The 15,878-nt window shown below is 47.4% G+C and overlaps 1 protein-coding gene across 6 annotated transcripts in view; it reads left to right on the top strand.

Moving 5' to 3' along the window:
• LOC142466749 (uncharacterized) overlaps positions 1-15,878 on the top strand; it is a 77,852-nt gene that overhangs the window by 37,963 nt on the left and 24,011 nt on the right. The window contains exons 1-2 of one of the 6 annotated variants that reach the window (XM_075572117.1): positions 9,142-12,831; positions 13,880-14,002. The exons of 4 other annotated variants lie outside the window; for them this stretch is intronic. The gene's annotated coding sequence lies outside the window, so the exon portion shown is untranslated. Of the gene's footprint in view, positions 1-9,141; positions 14,003-15,878 lie in introns of those variants that run through there. One more of the 6 variants, XM_075572116.1, reaches the window with a different exon arrangement.

The raw sequence follows: 15,878 nt of genomic DNA, 5'->3' as shown, positions 1-15,878 counted from the left end.
TGAACCAGTGCTACAGCGCAAGAGTCCTGAGCGGGCTGGGGAATCTTCCGTTACAGCGCAGGAACCAGGACACGGCCTCTCTAGATTAGGGAAAGAGTAGGCCCCAGGAACCAGGAAGCTGAAGATACACAGGGAAACCTCCGCTTCAGTGCAGGAAATCAGGAGACTGAAGGACGCAGGGGAAACCTCCGCTTCAGCACAGGAGAAGGAAGCTGAAGACATAGGGGATACCTTTGCTTCAGTGCAGGAAAGCAGGAAGCTGAAGTGAACCAGAAGAGTACTCAGCTGCAACATAGGAGACTGGAGCAGACCGCTGCATGAATATAGCAGCCGGCCTAGGAAACCTGGAACTGCAGACAACAAGAAGAATACTCAACTTCAGCACGAGAGACAGGAACAGTAACAAGCGGAAGCTTGTGGCAGAACAGTTAGTGACATCCGGAAAGGACTATGCTCGGCGGGGAGCATTGTGGGAAAGCAGTACTTAAAGGCCCGCGGGCCAATCTCCGGAGGGGGTGTGAAGGTACTGCTCCAATGAGTGAATACAAGGCTAAGTTGCAGTGATAGGCTGCACAGCTGCAGTAGATACCAGAGGGAGTGTGTATTGCTTTGGTGAGTGAATCCAGGCTGCAGCAAACATCAGGAGAGGTGCTCCAGGACTGCACAGGTCTGCAAGGTAAGGCATCCAGTAAACCGAGGAGCGGATTCCTTACAGAGCCATAGTCTTACCCCGTTCCTAGGGCCGAGATGTCCATCTGATGGGTTGACTGATGATGTGGTGATGTCTTTACCGCATATTCCCTTGCCGTCCGCTCCTCTTTCCTCTGGGGGGGGAGGTGGGGGAAATGGGAGGCCAGGGCCCAGGGAGGGGGGACACATGAAGGTAGGAAGGGGCAGGGACACATATAACATATAACGAATAAAAAGACAAAAATGACAGCGTAAATAGTGTGTTTCTGTTAGTGAATATACATAGAATTGAGAAGATCTCATCTGGGGTGTACCCATAGAGATCCTTATGCCCATAGGTATGGCCTGGCAGACCGTCCATAACGGTGGACTTGTCTGTGTCCCGAGGGACCAGCCTCCTAGGGACTAGAATACGGCCCATTACCGGGGAATGGGTCGAGATAGGAGAAGCCTGCAGCAGGGGTAGTCCCCGCCAGCGCATCCTAAAGCATTATTTATATAAACTTGTACCAGCAATACATCAACTAATAACTTTTGTAGATAGTAAAAACTTTTTCAAACACCTCAAACGACTTATAACAAGGGAAAACATTCAGAGGGGTAACGTGAGTAACTATAGGGATGCGTGGGAAATCCCACCTCTAAACCTCCTCTCTGAATCTTGCATACCATAACCTTTACCCCTATATGACAGTTCTGTGTTATGCCTAACTACATCCCAATCTGTGGCTAACTTGAGCTCCGCCTAGTATCCGTCCCCCAAACTCTCGGTCTGATTTGATTGTATTCTCCAGCCCTTTTGTTTCCCCCCCCCCTGCCTCCCTGTCTCCCCCCCTCCCCCCTTCCTGTCTGCTCCCACCCCTCCCTTCTTGTCTGCTCCCCCCCTTCCTTCTTGTCTGCTCCCCCCTCCCTTCTTGTCTGCCCCCCCCTCCCTTCTTGTCTGCTCCCCCCCCTTCCTTCTTGTCTGCTGCCCCCCTTCTTGTCTCCCCCCTCCCTTCTTGTCTCCCCCCCTCCCTTCTTGTCTCCCCCCCTGCCCTCCTGTCTCCCCCTGCCCTCCTGTCTCCCCCCCTACCCTCCTGTCTCCCCCCTCCTCCCTTCTTGTCTGCTCCCCCCTCCCTTCTTGTCTGCTCCCCCCATCCTTCTTGTCTGCTCCCCCCCTCCCTTCTTGTCTGCTCCCCCCCTCCCTTCTTGTCTCCCCCCCTCCCTTCTTGTCTCCCCCCTCCCTTGTCTCCCCCTCCCTTCTTGTCTCCCCCCCTCCCTTCTTGTCTCCCCCCCTCCCTTCTTGTCTCCCCCCCTCCCTTCTTGTCTCCCCCCCTCCCTTCTTGTCTCCCCCCCTCCCTTCTTGTCTCCCCCCCTCCCTTCTTGTCTCCCCCCTCCCTTCTTGTCTCCCCCCCATCTCCCTTCTTGTCTGCCCCCCCCCCTCCTTTCTTGTCTGCTCCCCCCCTCCTTTCTTGTCTGTTCCCCCCTCCCTTCTTGTCTGCTCCCCCCCTCCCTTCTTGTCTGCTCCCCCCCTCCCTTGTCTCCCCCCCTCCCTTCTTGTCTCCCCCCCTCCCTTCTTGTCTCCCCCCTCCCTTCTTGTCTCCCCCCCTCCTGTCTTCTTTTCTCTCTCTCCCCCCCCTCCTGCCTTCTTGTCTCTCTTCACCCCTCCCTTCTTGTCTCTTCTCCCCCCTCCCTTCTTGTCTCTCTTCCCCCCTATTCCCTTGTTGTCTCTCTTGTTGTCACTCTCCCCCCTCCCCTCGTGTCTCTCTTCCCCCCTCCCCTCGTGTCTCTCTTCCCCCCTCCCCTCTTGTCTCTCTTCCCCCCTCCCCCCGTGTCTCTCTTCGCCCCCTCCCCTCGTGTCTCTCTTCCCCCCCCTGCCCTCGTGTCTCTCCCCCCCCCTGCCCTCGTGTCTCTCTTCCCCCCCCTCGCCCTCTCCTTGATAAAGGCAATCTATTTGCCGAAACGTTGGACCTTTGGTGGCACAATAAACTGCACCTTTAGTAAGACCGTGTGCCTGTTTCCATTCCTTTGCTCAAGTACCTCTGGGATGTCTGGACCTCCCTGGATACAGCGCACCGGCAGATAAGTACCCCCCTCCAGCTCCTACCAGCGGTGTGCATGTGCTTCTACATATGACTCTCTTCCCCCCTCCCCTCGTGTCTCTCTTCCCCCCTCCCCTCTTGTCTCTCTTCCCCCCTCCCCCCGTGTCTCTCTTCGCCCCCTCCCTTCGTGTCTCTCTTCCCCCCCCTGCCCTCGTGTCTCTCTCCCCCCTGCCCTCGTGTCTCTCTTCCCCCCCCTCCCCTCGTGTCTCTTTTCCTCTCCCTCCCCTCGTGTCTCTCTTCCTCCCCCCTCCCCTCGTGTCTCTTTTCTTCTCCCTCCCCTCGTGTCTCTCTTCCTTCCCCCTCCCCTCGTGTCTCTCTTTCTCCCCCCTCCCCTCGTGTCTCTCTTTCTCCCCCCTCCCCTCGTGTCTCTCTTCCTCCCCCCCTCCCCTCGTGTCTCTCTTCCTCCCCCCCTCCCCTCGTGTCTCTCTTCCCCCCCTCCCCTCGTGTCTCTCTTACCCCCCTCCCCTCGTGTCTCTTTTCCTCCCCCCCTCGTCTCTCTTCCTCCCCCCATCCCTCGTGTCTCTCTTCCTCCTCCCCCCTCCCCTCGTGTCTCTCTTTCTCCCCCCCTCCCCTCGTGTCGCTCTTCCTCCCCCCCTCCCCTCGTGTCGCTCTTCCTCCCCCCCTCCCCTCGTGTCGCTCTTCCTCCCCCCCTCCCCTCGTGTCTCTCTTCCTGGTGGCCGTCTGGAGCGCGGCCAGCAGGGCCGCGCCTCTCCTCGGGGGCACCCGCTCAGCCCAGGAGGGAAGACGGCGGATCGGCAGGTACATCGCGTCTGTGCCCGCGCCAACGCTGGACGCCGGAAGCAGAGGGACGGGACCGGGAGAAGGGGGGCGGCCGCCATCTTTGAGGCGGCTGTTGATTGTGACGGAGGAGCGGCCAACGGGTCCGCGCCACTCCTCGGAGGTTCCCGCGCAGCCCAGAGGGAAGAAGGAGGGAAGATGGCCGCCCTTCCAAAATCCGCGACGGATCGCCAGGTACGTCCATGACGACGCCTCCCGGCGGCTCGCCTGCGTTCTGGGCCTTCCGATCAGGGCTGTAGTGATATCTTCTCTAGGAGAGTCAGGGGCAGCTCAGCTTCCCAGGAGTGTCTTTTTTGGTCCTCGGGGTATGTTACAAGTTTGGCTGACGTGGCTTAGTCTTTAGCTTTTAGCTTTGGTGGGTGCGGCCACAGAACCAGCCCTTCTCCAGGAGGTCACCGGAGCCCCCCCCCCTTGGGGAAGCACGTGGGGAGGACCCAGGGGACCCCGAAGACCGCTCAAGGCCCGACCTGCGCAGTAAAGCATCACCATCCTCTGGTCTTCTTAAGGTATGTGGGGTGCCATTTTTTATCACAAGCAGAGCAAAGGGGAACAGCCAGCGATACTTTATGGTGTTGTCTCGCAGCGCTTTTGTGACCGGCCATAAATTCCTCCTCTTGGCCAGCGTAGCTGGGGCTAAATCTTGAAATACTTGGAACTGGACCTTGTCAAATTCAGTATACGTTTGGTTCCTGGTCTTTTGGGATATGATTTCCTTCATTTAAAAAAAATGGAAACGGACAATAATGTCTCTGTGGGTCCCCTTGCTGGGGGCGGGAGCAGAGCGCCCTTTGGCACCTATCCAGGTGTCTATCTGCTTCAGATCCATCTGGAATTAGGTGTTTAACCCAGCGTGTGATGAAATCCTCTGGGTCTGTTACAGCTTCCGGCACCCCCCTGATACGGAAGTTGTTTCTCCTGTCCTTGTTGTCAGAGTCTTCCAACTTGTCCCCCATCTCCCGCACCTGGGCTGACAGGGAGGCGACCTCAGCTTTAGTTTGCTGCAGGGCTGATATAGTTTCGTCTGATTTTTACCTCCAATGTGTTGGTCCGTTCTCCCAGGGCGTCCAGGTCTTTGCGCAGGGCCCATAGTTCAGACTTAAAAAATGTCCTCAATCTCCCCACATAATTCTTTTATGTCCTTAACCCTGGCCCACTCCTGGTCTCCAGCTCCTGAGGGTGGTCTGTTAGCCCCCGGTTCTGTGTCTGTGTCTGTCTCGTCGTTGGGCAATTGGGGGGAGGTCTGACCTTGTTCCTGTTCTCCTTGCTTTTCCCTCCCGTCGCCATTGCTTCAAGGAACTTGCAAGGGGTTTTATGGAAGTAGCTTGCTACTGAAGTGACTTCTGCCCCTTCTTGTGGTCAGCGGCATCCCCCGCTGTTCAGATACATGAGGGTATCTTTTTGTAAATTTTCATGCCAAAAATGCTGATATTTAGTTAATTGTTTGCACTGACGAGCTGGAGCTCAGTTATCAAATATCCATGCACCACAGCTCCCAGGCTCCGCCTCCCCTGTTGTGTTCACCTTTTAAGGAACATACCCTAATTTATTATATCTAAGTCGTGTTCAGTTCAACCCAGTTATTTTGGTGTATATTACATCCTCTCACAGGTGACCGTGACAGACCCTGAGGGAGAACTACACTGACTGTATTGCGTTTAGCTATCAGGTATATTTAGATAGATGCGTTGTGGTTATTCAAAGTTACCAACTTATGTCTCCAGACAGGTACTCCAGATCCACATAGAGAGGGGGAAATTCCATATACAAAAGAGGGGAATAGCAAAATAGTATAGTACTGTTTTTAATGTTAAAAACACAAAGTATTCCACTTACATAAGTGCCTTTGTTTGAGAGCATTCAGACCACACTGGGTCATAGGGTCAGACAAAATATTCACAGCAACAGCATCTGCTCCACGGCCGTCACAGCAAGTACTGGACTGATTAAAGTTGTCCTCCACTCTAGATGTCATCAACAAGGGCTCCTTTAGTGGTCACTGATATCACCCAACACGTGTTTCCACTGTAAAGTCTTCCTCTGGGGCTAATCTAACTACCCTCTCTGTATCCCTCCCTTAAATAGTGTCCCCGCATTAATTTTCAAAATTTGCAGGGCATCATGACGTCATCACGTCAGGTGACGCATCACGTGACGCGTCGTCATGCAAGCATTTGCATATTCATGCCTGTCAATGCTCTGTAAAGCTCCATAGCATATTTGCCAACCATTCTCCTATAGTAAGTCTATCAGTACACCATCTTGTGGTTGGACTCTTCAATGCATCAAACTTTATTGAGCACAAACAAAAACGAACTCCCAAATGCAAGTCCCTGAGATTTAAGCAACACAAGGTAATAGGTTAAGATAGCATCTATTACCATAACAAAGTACCCTTGTACTATTATAAACAATTAGAACATATAAAAAGATGTGGTTTATACTTCCACTACACACATATATTAATATATAAATGGCTATCACTGTAACAAACATGATGCCATATAGAAATATTACAGTACTTATACAATGAAAAAGACATAGCAAAAGACATGAAAGGCATAATTTAAATAAAATACCATATACATTTATTTAACCATTCATGCTTTAACATCAGTGCATATATTATATTATAGATGCAATGATGCCAAACAGGAATGGATTCCAAATAAAAATAAATTAACCCTTGCTACATTTTAGATGTTGATGAATCCAAGGCGTAATAGTCTAAAAATAAAAATATAATAATTACATAGAATATAAAAGAGTCAAGGTTAAATTACATATTTCAGGAATTATTAAAGAGTAAAGGTACATCCCAAAAATTAGGTCAGGAACGCATTTATGTCAAATTCGACATTTAAGCCTCTTGGCTGTAGCGTTCTTAACCTATGAACTCAGAAGGATTCTCTCCTTGATAAAGACTGAATTCTATTTCCACCCCTCCAGTGGGCTGATGTTTGTTCAATCCCATATACTTCAGTCCAGAGGGATCTGAATTCTGACACTTTTTAAAGTGAAGAGACACATCATGCGTTCAAGCCCAATTGTAATATTACGTATGTTTTCCAAGATTCTCACCCTTAATGGGCGGATAGTTCTTCCTACATACTGATAATTACAGGGGACAAGTCAAGAGATACACTACATATGTGCTTTTACAGTTGACGAATCCTTCATTTGAATAATTTCATTAGTATTAGTAGAAATAAAGGTGTCCGATTTCTCAACCCCAAATCTGCAGGCCTTACATTTATCGCACTTAAAAAAATCCCTTTGGTTTTCCAGGGAACCATGTTGTACTATTATTACACACACTTTTTCTCAGTGCACTTGGAGCTATGTTGTCTTTCAGGTTCTTGCCTTTTGTAAAGACCACCTGCGGATATTCTGGAAGATAATTTTTCAAGATAGCATCTTGTTTCAAGACATGCCAGTGCTTGCGAATTATATTCTGGATTTTCCCTGATTCCCTATTAAATTGTGTAATAAAAGGTAACTAGTTGTTATTTAATTGTTTTTTTTTTTTTTTTTTTTTTTTTTTTTCAACTTTCAGTTTTTATTGGAAAGTACAATTACAACCAATATTCCACAGCCCGTTGTTACACATTTCCATTTTTGTCAAACCACATGTAGTGACAACATTTAGACATGACTACTTAACACAGGACAAACACGACCAGACAGACTTGACAAGAAGACAGGGGTAGAGGGTAGGAGGGGGGGAGGGGGTGGGGGGAAGGGAGGTGGTATGTTTCCAGGCTCTGGAGAGGGTGTGAAGACTTGTTCGTGTACGAATTTCTCGGCCTTCGCTACGAATTTTAACTTTGGCGGGTTTTACCAAGATTCTATTACCCTTCTTACCAATATTCTCCTCTTGTCTATGGCTACCGGGAGATCTGATAGCTGTGCGTCATTATGTCGGTTTGTCTAATCTGTCCATAAAGGAGAACGTATTTGATTTAATTAATGCAAGATTGAGGCGGCATCCACTCCTGGAGTTTCTTCCTGGGTCAACCATGGATCCCAAACTTTTAGAAAATTTGTGCCGGAGTCATTAACTAAACTCGTTAATTGTTCCATCCGGCAAACATGCCAAATTCTGTTTCTGATCTTAGGGATAATTGATAACTCCTGCTGTTTCCATACTGCTGCAATCTCGCATCTCGTGGCAGTAGCAAAGTGCGCGATTAATTTATGCGACGCATTTGACAGACCCTGGATCCGCCTGCCCAATAGGAACAGCCACGGGTCCAGGGGGATCTCCAAATCGAGAATCCGCTGAATCCAATCTCTGATTTTTTCCCAAATCGGGGCCACCTTAGTGCAAGACCACAGCATATGTCGGAGATCTGCTGCCTCCCCGCACTGTTTAGGGCAGAGAGGAGAGTAGCCTTTTACAAATTTCGCTAATCGCGTCGGAGTGTAATACCACCTCATTAGGGACTTTATATGCGTTCTCCTTTAATGTGGTGCAGATTGAGCTTTTTGCCGCCGCCTGAATAATTCTGTCCCATTCGTCGTCCTCTAAGGTCTCTCCTAGGTCAGATTCCCACTGTCTCATGTAACTCAGTTTATTGTCATTGGGCGACTCTCTGGCAGATCACTTCCCTGTACATTCTAGACGTGAGTCCCCTAGTATCCGTATCTCTAGAACACAGCTGCTCAAAATTTGTTCGTGCCGGTCGTATTGGCGTTTTGTTGTAGAAATCCCTGATCTGGAGGTACCTAAAAAATTCGCTGGTTTGGGATATTCTTAGAGGATTTAATTTGTTCAAATGTTTGTATGGTCGTTATGCCCTCCAGATCTTTTAGGCGGGAGAATGCCTTCTGAGTCCAAATTAAGAAATTTTTGCTATTCAAGCCCGGAGCGAAGTCTGGGTTGCCCACTATTGGTGTCATTAATGACGCCTTGGTTGTCAGGTTATGTTTAAATTTCGTGGCCTCCCAAACTTTTAACGAATTGACCATGGTCTGTAACGGTTTGTTCATCTTGCGTACCCTTCTCTGGGTAGCCAGATTAAATTTCGGATTTCAATTGGTGCACAACATCTCTTTTCCAACTCGACCCATCTCCGAAGGCTTGGGTCTATGTGCCATTGGAAAATCTGCCCTAATTGGGCTGCTTTGTAGTAGGCCTGCAAGCAAGGCACCGCTAACCCTCCGCGTAGTGTGGGACGTTTTAAAATCCCTTTAGTAATTCGTGGGTTTTTCCCATTCCCAAATAAATTTCATAATTTTTGACTGGAGGGAGAGGATGTCCGCCTGTACCAATGGGATAGGGAGGCTCTGGAAAAGATATAGCATCTTTGGGAGGAGGTTCATTTTCACGCTATGTATCCTTCCAATCCATGAGATATTCCCCTTCATCCAGGTTCGGAGATCCTCCCCCAGTGTCTTTATGATCTTGGGGAAATTTTCTTTATACAAAGTTTTGTATTCCCTTGTGAGATACACCCCTAAATATTTGATCGCAGAGGGTTGCCATTTAAACTGAAAATTGAGGTCAATCAGTTTTTCGACTTCTTTTGGTAAATTAATATTGAGGCTTCTGATTTTGACTGATTGATCTTAAATCCCGAAATTTGGTTAAATTTGCCCAGTATGTTGAATATATTTGGGAGAGATGTGAGAGGTTTGGTTATTGAGAGAATGACATCGTCCGCATATAGCGCGGCTTTGTGCATTTGGTCTCCCACTGGGATACCAGAGATATCTGGGTTAAGTCTGATGTGTGCCGCCAAAGGCTCTATACATAAGGCGAACAGTAACGGCGACAGCGGGCATCCTTGACGTGTTCCGCTTTTGATTTCAAACTGTTCGGAGGGGAAGCCTTGATATCTCACTCTTGCTGTTGGATTTTTATACAACGCCAGGATGGCCTGCAGGAGGCGTCCCTCAAAGCCAAATGCTCTCAACGTTTCCGAAAGGTAGGGCCAGTCTATTCTATCGAAGGCTTTCTCCTCAGCGTCCAGACTTAACACCATGGATTGTATTTTTTCTTTTTGGGCCAGATCAATCAAATCTATAATTCTCCTAGTGTTATCTGCTGCTTGTCTACCTCCGATAAATCCTACTTGATCCGTGTGTATCAACCCGGGAAGGACACTACCCACCCTGTTGGCTATGAGTTTAGAGTATATTTTAAGGTCCGAGTTAATCAGTGAAATGGGCCGGTAGCTCTTGCAGTCTGCCGGGTCCTTTCCGGGTTTATGGATCACCGAAATTGAGGCTTGGAGCATTTGTGCTGGGAATGAGGCCCCTGCTAAAATTTCGTTAAATAATTTCAACATGTGGGGGGCTAGAATTTTAAAATATTTCTTGTAATACAAGTTTGAGAAGCCATCTGGGCCTGGGGCTTTAGCTGGTTTTAATGCTTTGATGACCCCAGAGAGTTCCTCCATCGTGAAGTCCGACTGGAGTGCTTCCCTTTCGCATCTCTTCAAAATGGGTAATTGCGCCTCTTTTAAGAAGGTCCGTAACTCTCCTTTTGTTTTTGGGGTGTGGGTTACCTTATCTCCGTTGTATAATATTTCATAATATTTTTTGAATTCCCCTGCTATGTTCGCTGGGATGGAGGTAAGGTCCCCGCCCTGGTTTCGAATTGCGTGAATGTGATAATTTGTAAGCTTGTTTTTTAGCTTATTGGCAAGTAGTGTCCGGCTTGTTAGCTTTTTCATAGAATTTCCGTTTGGACCAGGTCAATTCCTTCTCAGCCTGAGCGGAGAGGAGAAGATTAAGGCTATTTTTAGTGGCTAGTATTTGAGTTAATGTGTGGGCATTTTTATTGTTCTTATGTAGGGAGGAAAGCTCCGCTAGCTGTTCCTCTAATTTCAAAATTTTACTTTCCCGCTCTCTTTTCCTCTTAGCGGCCAGGTTTATAATGACTCCCCTGAGGGTAGCCTTATGGGCCTCCCACAGAGTGGAATGGGTAGTCACACTCCCTTCATTCTCCTCGAAGTATTGAGTGATCTTTTCCCCTATTTCCATTTGTAGGGCTGGGATTTTCAACAAGAGTTCATTTAGCTTCCAGTTCGCTCTAGGTCTGTCTAGTGGGATAAGTGTGCACCGCAGCTCTATGGATGCATGGTCGGACCATGAAATATCATGGATCTCAGTGTGAGAGACCCCAGGGACCATTCTATTGGATACAAGGAAGTAATCTATCCTACTATATGAGTCATGTGGGTGCGAGTAGAAGGTATATTCTCGCAGTCTCTGGTGCTGTTCCCTCCATATGTCAATTAGTTGGCAGTCACGTAGCCCTTTTTTGATTGTTAGTATGTCAGATCTGTGTGTAATATTAGTGGATGAGCATCTGTCAAGGTCCGTCCGTAGTGCCCTGTTCAGGTTCCCAGCGACAATAATGTTGCCTCTGGCTACTTTGTTAAGTTTCCTAAAGAAGGTAGAACAAAAAACCTGGGGCCGTCTCATTGGGGGCATAGATTGTTGCTAGGGTGATTGGGAACCCTTGGATTGCACCTCTGACTATAAGGAATCTTCCTTCTTTTTCTTTGAAAGTCTTATCGGGAACGAACGGTATCTTTTTGTGTATTAGTATGGCCACCCCTTTCTTTTTTACCTTTGCGGAAGACAGAAAATGTGTTGGGAAATCCCTATCCAGGAATTTTGGGTAGTTGTCTTGAGAGAAGTGTGTTCCTTGCAGAAACAGAATTTCTGCCCCCTTAAGCTTATAATCTCGGAAAGCTATCCTGCGCTTAGCCGGGCTGTTCAGCCCTTTAGTGTTATGTGATACTAGCCTGAGTTCCTTACTCATTTAAGAGCGTGAGATGATCTTGCTGTCGGTGACTGGTTCTGCGAACTACCTTTGGGCCATGTTCTCGGACGCCTGTTCTTCTTGAACTGCGATACCTCCCGTCGCCACCTATAGAAAAACACAAGGGGGAGCACACAGAAGGGAACACATGGGGGGACACAACAAACAATAAACAAGACAAAAGACAATAGAGTTCTCGTCGTCTCTGCCACGCCGCTTCCACGACGAGATCACCGCCTTTGGGTGACTGGCCTCCTCTCCAACCGTCCAGGGGGAACGTGGGATGAAGATCACTCACCCCTCGCAACCAGTCCCAAAGGGCTTCACTAAGGCCCAGGAGATTTCCCTTCCTCCCCCTTAGTGTGTGGCCCATACGGATTTCTGAAGCAGGTCACTCCCTCCCTCTCCCGCCTCGCTCTTTCTGAGCTTAAAATTAATAAAACCTAACGTGAAATGAACTTAACCTGACTCTGTCCCTTACTTTTTGTTTTTTTTTTTTCACCGCCATAAGGTATCCAGCTAGACCTGTGGTGTCGTAGCCTCATCCGCCTGTGTTTATGAGCTTCTCCTCTTTTTCTCTTCTCCCTTTCTTTAGCTTTCCCCCTATCCCCTCCATCTCTTCTGAGTCTCTTGCTTTTGCGTTTCCCCGCTCCTTAGTTCCCTTCTCCTCTCCCACTCATCTTGACTCTGCCCCCCTGCTAACATTCCACCTCTTCCTTTAATAACCTACTTATCCAATCCTACCTCACTTCCCCCTACCTTCTACCTCCAGTCACCACTCTCACCATCTTTCATGCACAATTCCAAAACGTTCTATTTTTCTACCTTCTCCTACTTTACGTTGTTTACATTCTAGTTCCCTACTTACGTTCATTCTTACCCTTCCCTCTACCACTTCTTGTCGCCTTGCTGCTTCCCTAGCTCTTTGTAAATTCCCATCCTTTTCTTTTCTCTTTCTGATACCTTTGGCTCTAGGAATAACTCTCTTTCTGCGTGTTCCCCCTCATCCTCCATCTATCTAACTCTTTGGCTAACTCTCCCTTTACCTGTGTTTTCGTTTTGGAGCAACCGTGATTACGCTATGCTATTGCCCCTCTGCTATGTTTCTTTTCCCTTCTTTTCAAAATTTAAATCACACGCTTCTGTCCGAATAGGTGTCTAATCGAGGCCTGCGCAGGCCTTCCGGCGCCTTCTGGACGCCTCGGGGGGCTTGCGACTGCCCTCAGTCCTACCGGTGACGTCCTTTGGCCGCGCTCGTGCGAACGAGTCCCGCCACCTCCAAGATGGCGCCGATCCTTCCGGAGCCCAACTGTGACGCGTATCCGGGAGGCGGCCATCTTGGACGACGACTCTCACCAGTGCGGAGGTGCGTGCGCCTGCTCCAGTTTCCCGCTCACCGCTCCCTTCCTGCTCCTGCGGCTCAGCATGGATTCCCGCCTTCTTCAGCTGCATCGCCATTTTGTGTCGGGGGTCGCCATTATCTGCAAGGTAGGCCGTAGAATTTCTCCACAGGGATGCTGCATCAATTCAGGTTGTTTGGGCCCAGGACTTCTGTAGGTGGGGTGTCAGGGCTCAACCCTCTTTCACTCGGGGGTGAGTCTGTATGTCTGGTGGTCACTTCACCGCAGCCGGGGATCAGAGTCCAGGTAACTTTAGTAACTTTAGTAACGGAACTATAGCAACGTCTCGCATTGAGCTTTTTTTTCTTGATAATTGAAAATGTTCATCAGAGTCCATTAGTTTGATGTTGCTCCCCTTTGTTCCCTAGGGGATCTAGCCCTTTGTTCCCAGACAGGTTCTGGGAGGGCTATAGCTGGATCCTCCGCTACCGGGGCCTCACCTAAGCCCAGCTTATGGAGGAAAGTTGGCCCTTCTTCTGGACTTCTGATGGTGGTAGATTTGCCTCCCTTTGTTACTTGCAGGCCGAAGGGGAAGGTCCACCTGTACCTTACCCCTTTATCCCTCAGGATCCTGGTGAACGGTAATAGGGCCCTTCGCCGAGCCAATGTTTCTGGGGACAGATCTTGGTATATGGCCATTCGCACTCCCTCAAATTCTACAGCTGGAAGGGGCCTCGTTTTATGGAGTACTGCTTCTTTGGAGTGGTAGTAGTGCATTCTGAGCACAATATCGCGCGGTTGCTCATGCATTAGGGGTTTGGAGCGCAAGGCTCTGTGACACCTGTCCAGGGCTAGATATTCTTTAGGGGTGTCAGGGAGCAGGGACTCTAGCCATTTCAGGATGAAATCCTCGCTATCCAGCACAGTTTCAGGGACCCCTCTAATCCGGAGGTTATTACGCCTGTCCCTGTTTTCTGTGTCTTCTTGACGGTCTCTCAGCTCATTTATTTGATCCTGGAGGCTGGTGTGTTTGCGGTCATGCCTCTTAATGGCCCTGATCGACTGGTCGACTTTATTTTCTAGGACGTTCGTCCTCTCCCCCAGTCCTGTAACCTCTCTTTTTAAATCGTTAGGTTCGGCCTGCAGCAGTACCTTCAGATTGTCATACAGTTTATCAAGGTCGCATTATCTTACAGGGCGCATTGTCGGGTTGTCGCGCTCCTCACCTTCCCCGTCTGGCTCAGTCTCTGATCCGGCATTCGAATATGGCGCCATTTCTCCTCCTGCACCGCCCGCTCCCGTTCGGCCGAAATACTCAGGTAGCACCTTCTTTTTGGATGTTTTGGGGGTTTTCTTCGACATTGTGGGATATTGTGGAGTTTTATTAGTGAAATGCTCCGTTTAATGGGCAGTTTTGTTAGGCTTTTGCTATCAATGTGTTCTAGCGAGGCACGGAGCACTTATCCTATACGACCATGCTCCTTGCCGTCACGCATGCGCCTCCTAATTGTTTCTTTTTTGAAGTGCTCAATAAACTTATTCTATCTTGGTTCAAAGCTTTCTTTTTTGCTTCTTGTATTAGTATTGGATCATACTTTTTTTCTGTAAATCTTCCAAGATTTGTGCCTGGTCCTGAAAGGTGGCAACCTCTGTACAGTTTCGTCTTATCCTTTGAAACTGTCCAAAGGGGACACCCCTCGGCCAATTTGTATGGTGACAACTTGAATCAAGAATATAGCTGTTACAGTCTATATTCTTGAAATGGGTTTTTGTTTTGATATTCAAATCTTCTACATACACCAATAAATCTAAAAAAGGAATGGCCAATGGGCTATGTGTCTCTGTGAATACTAAATTATAGTTATTCACATTAAGATGAGCTAAGAATTCAAATAAAAGAGATTCTGCTCCATCCCATATAAAAATAATATCATCTATGTAGCGCCGCCATAGAACAAGGTTTGAGCCATAGGGGTTATGATTGTAAATAACCTCCTCCTCCCAGTTTCCCAGAAAGAGGTTAGCATAGCTAGGCGCAAACCTCGTACCCATGGTGGTGCCACATATCTGTAAATAGAATTCATCTTCAAACAAAAAGAAATTATGAGTAAGGATGTACTCAATACTCTCTTTTATAAAATCTACCTGTACTTTTTCCAATTTTTTGCTATTCATCAATATTGTTCTAATAGCATCACAACCTTGGGAATGATTGATCACTGTATATAATGAACATACATCTACAGTACACAAAATGTATCCCTCCTTCCATTGAATATTTTGTAATAAATTGATAATATGTGTCGTATTTTTTAAATGTGATTTCAATTCAATTACATAGTCTTGGAGGAATTGATCAATATACATGGATAGGTTTGAAGTTGCCGACCCAATTCCCAAAATTATCGGTCTCCCCGGTGGTTTTATTGGATTTTTCTGTAATTTGGGCAGACAATAAAAGATAGGAATTTTAGGAAATAATATATTTAAAAATTTAAATTTCTGATAATTTAATATTTCTTCATTTAAACCTTTATTCAGTAATACCCCCAATTCTTGTGCAAATGTTTTAGTGGGGTTAGTGATAAGATGTTTATATGTAACTTGAACACCCAATAAACGAAGAGATTCCTCTATATAATATGACCTATCCATGATCACAGTACCTCCGCCTTTAACGGACGGTTTTATCACAGTCTGTTCTTTCAGATAGCTGTTTAAGTGTATCATTTTCATTTTGGCTCAGATTTTTCCTTTTAGACTGATTTTGTTCAATTTTTTCAAAATCATTTACAATTAAATGATAAAAGGTGTCCACAAAATTACCCCTATCCTGATAGGGCTTAAAAGTAGATTTAGGCTTTAATCCTGTGTGGACATACTTTTCACCTGACACTGATACAGTACCTTTTCATTTCTTATATCAGGGGAATCAAATTTTCTTTTCAAAAAGTGTCTTTTAACCGTTAACTTTCTTAAAATTTTATTTGCATCTATGAATGCATTAAAAGCACTAAAATGAGCGGTAGGGGCAAATTTCAAACATTTTGCCAGAACCGATTGCTCTTCTTTTGATAGAGCAATTTTACTCAAATTAAAAATGCCCTGCATGTCATCTACTTTGCTCTCTTTGATTGCATTAATCCCTCCTCTTGTTCCTCTTCTACAGAATTTTTCCTTTTTCTCCTTTCCCTC

The sequence above is a fragment of the Ascaphus truei genome, chromosome 15 (genome assembly GCF_040206685.1).
Source record: "Ascaphus truei isolate aAscTru1 chromosome 15, aAscTru1.hap1, whole genome shotgun sequence".
In the NCBI taxonomy this organism is placed as follows: Eukaryota; Metazoa; Chordata; class Amphibia; order Anura; family Ascaphidae; genus Ascaphus; species Ascaphus truei.
This window is presented reverse-complemented; position numbering and strand designations above follow the sequence as displayed.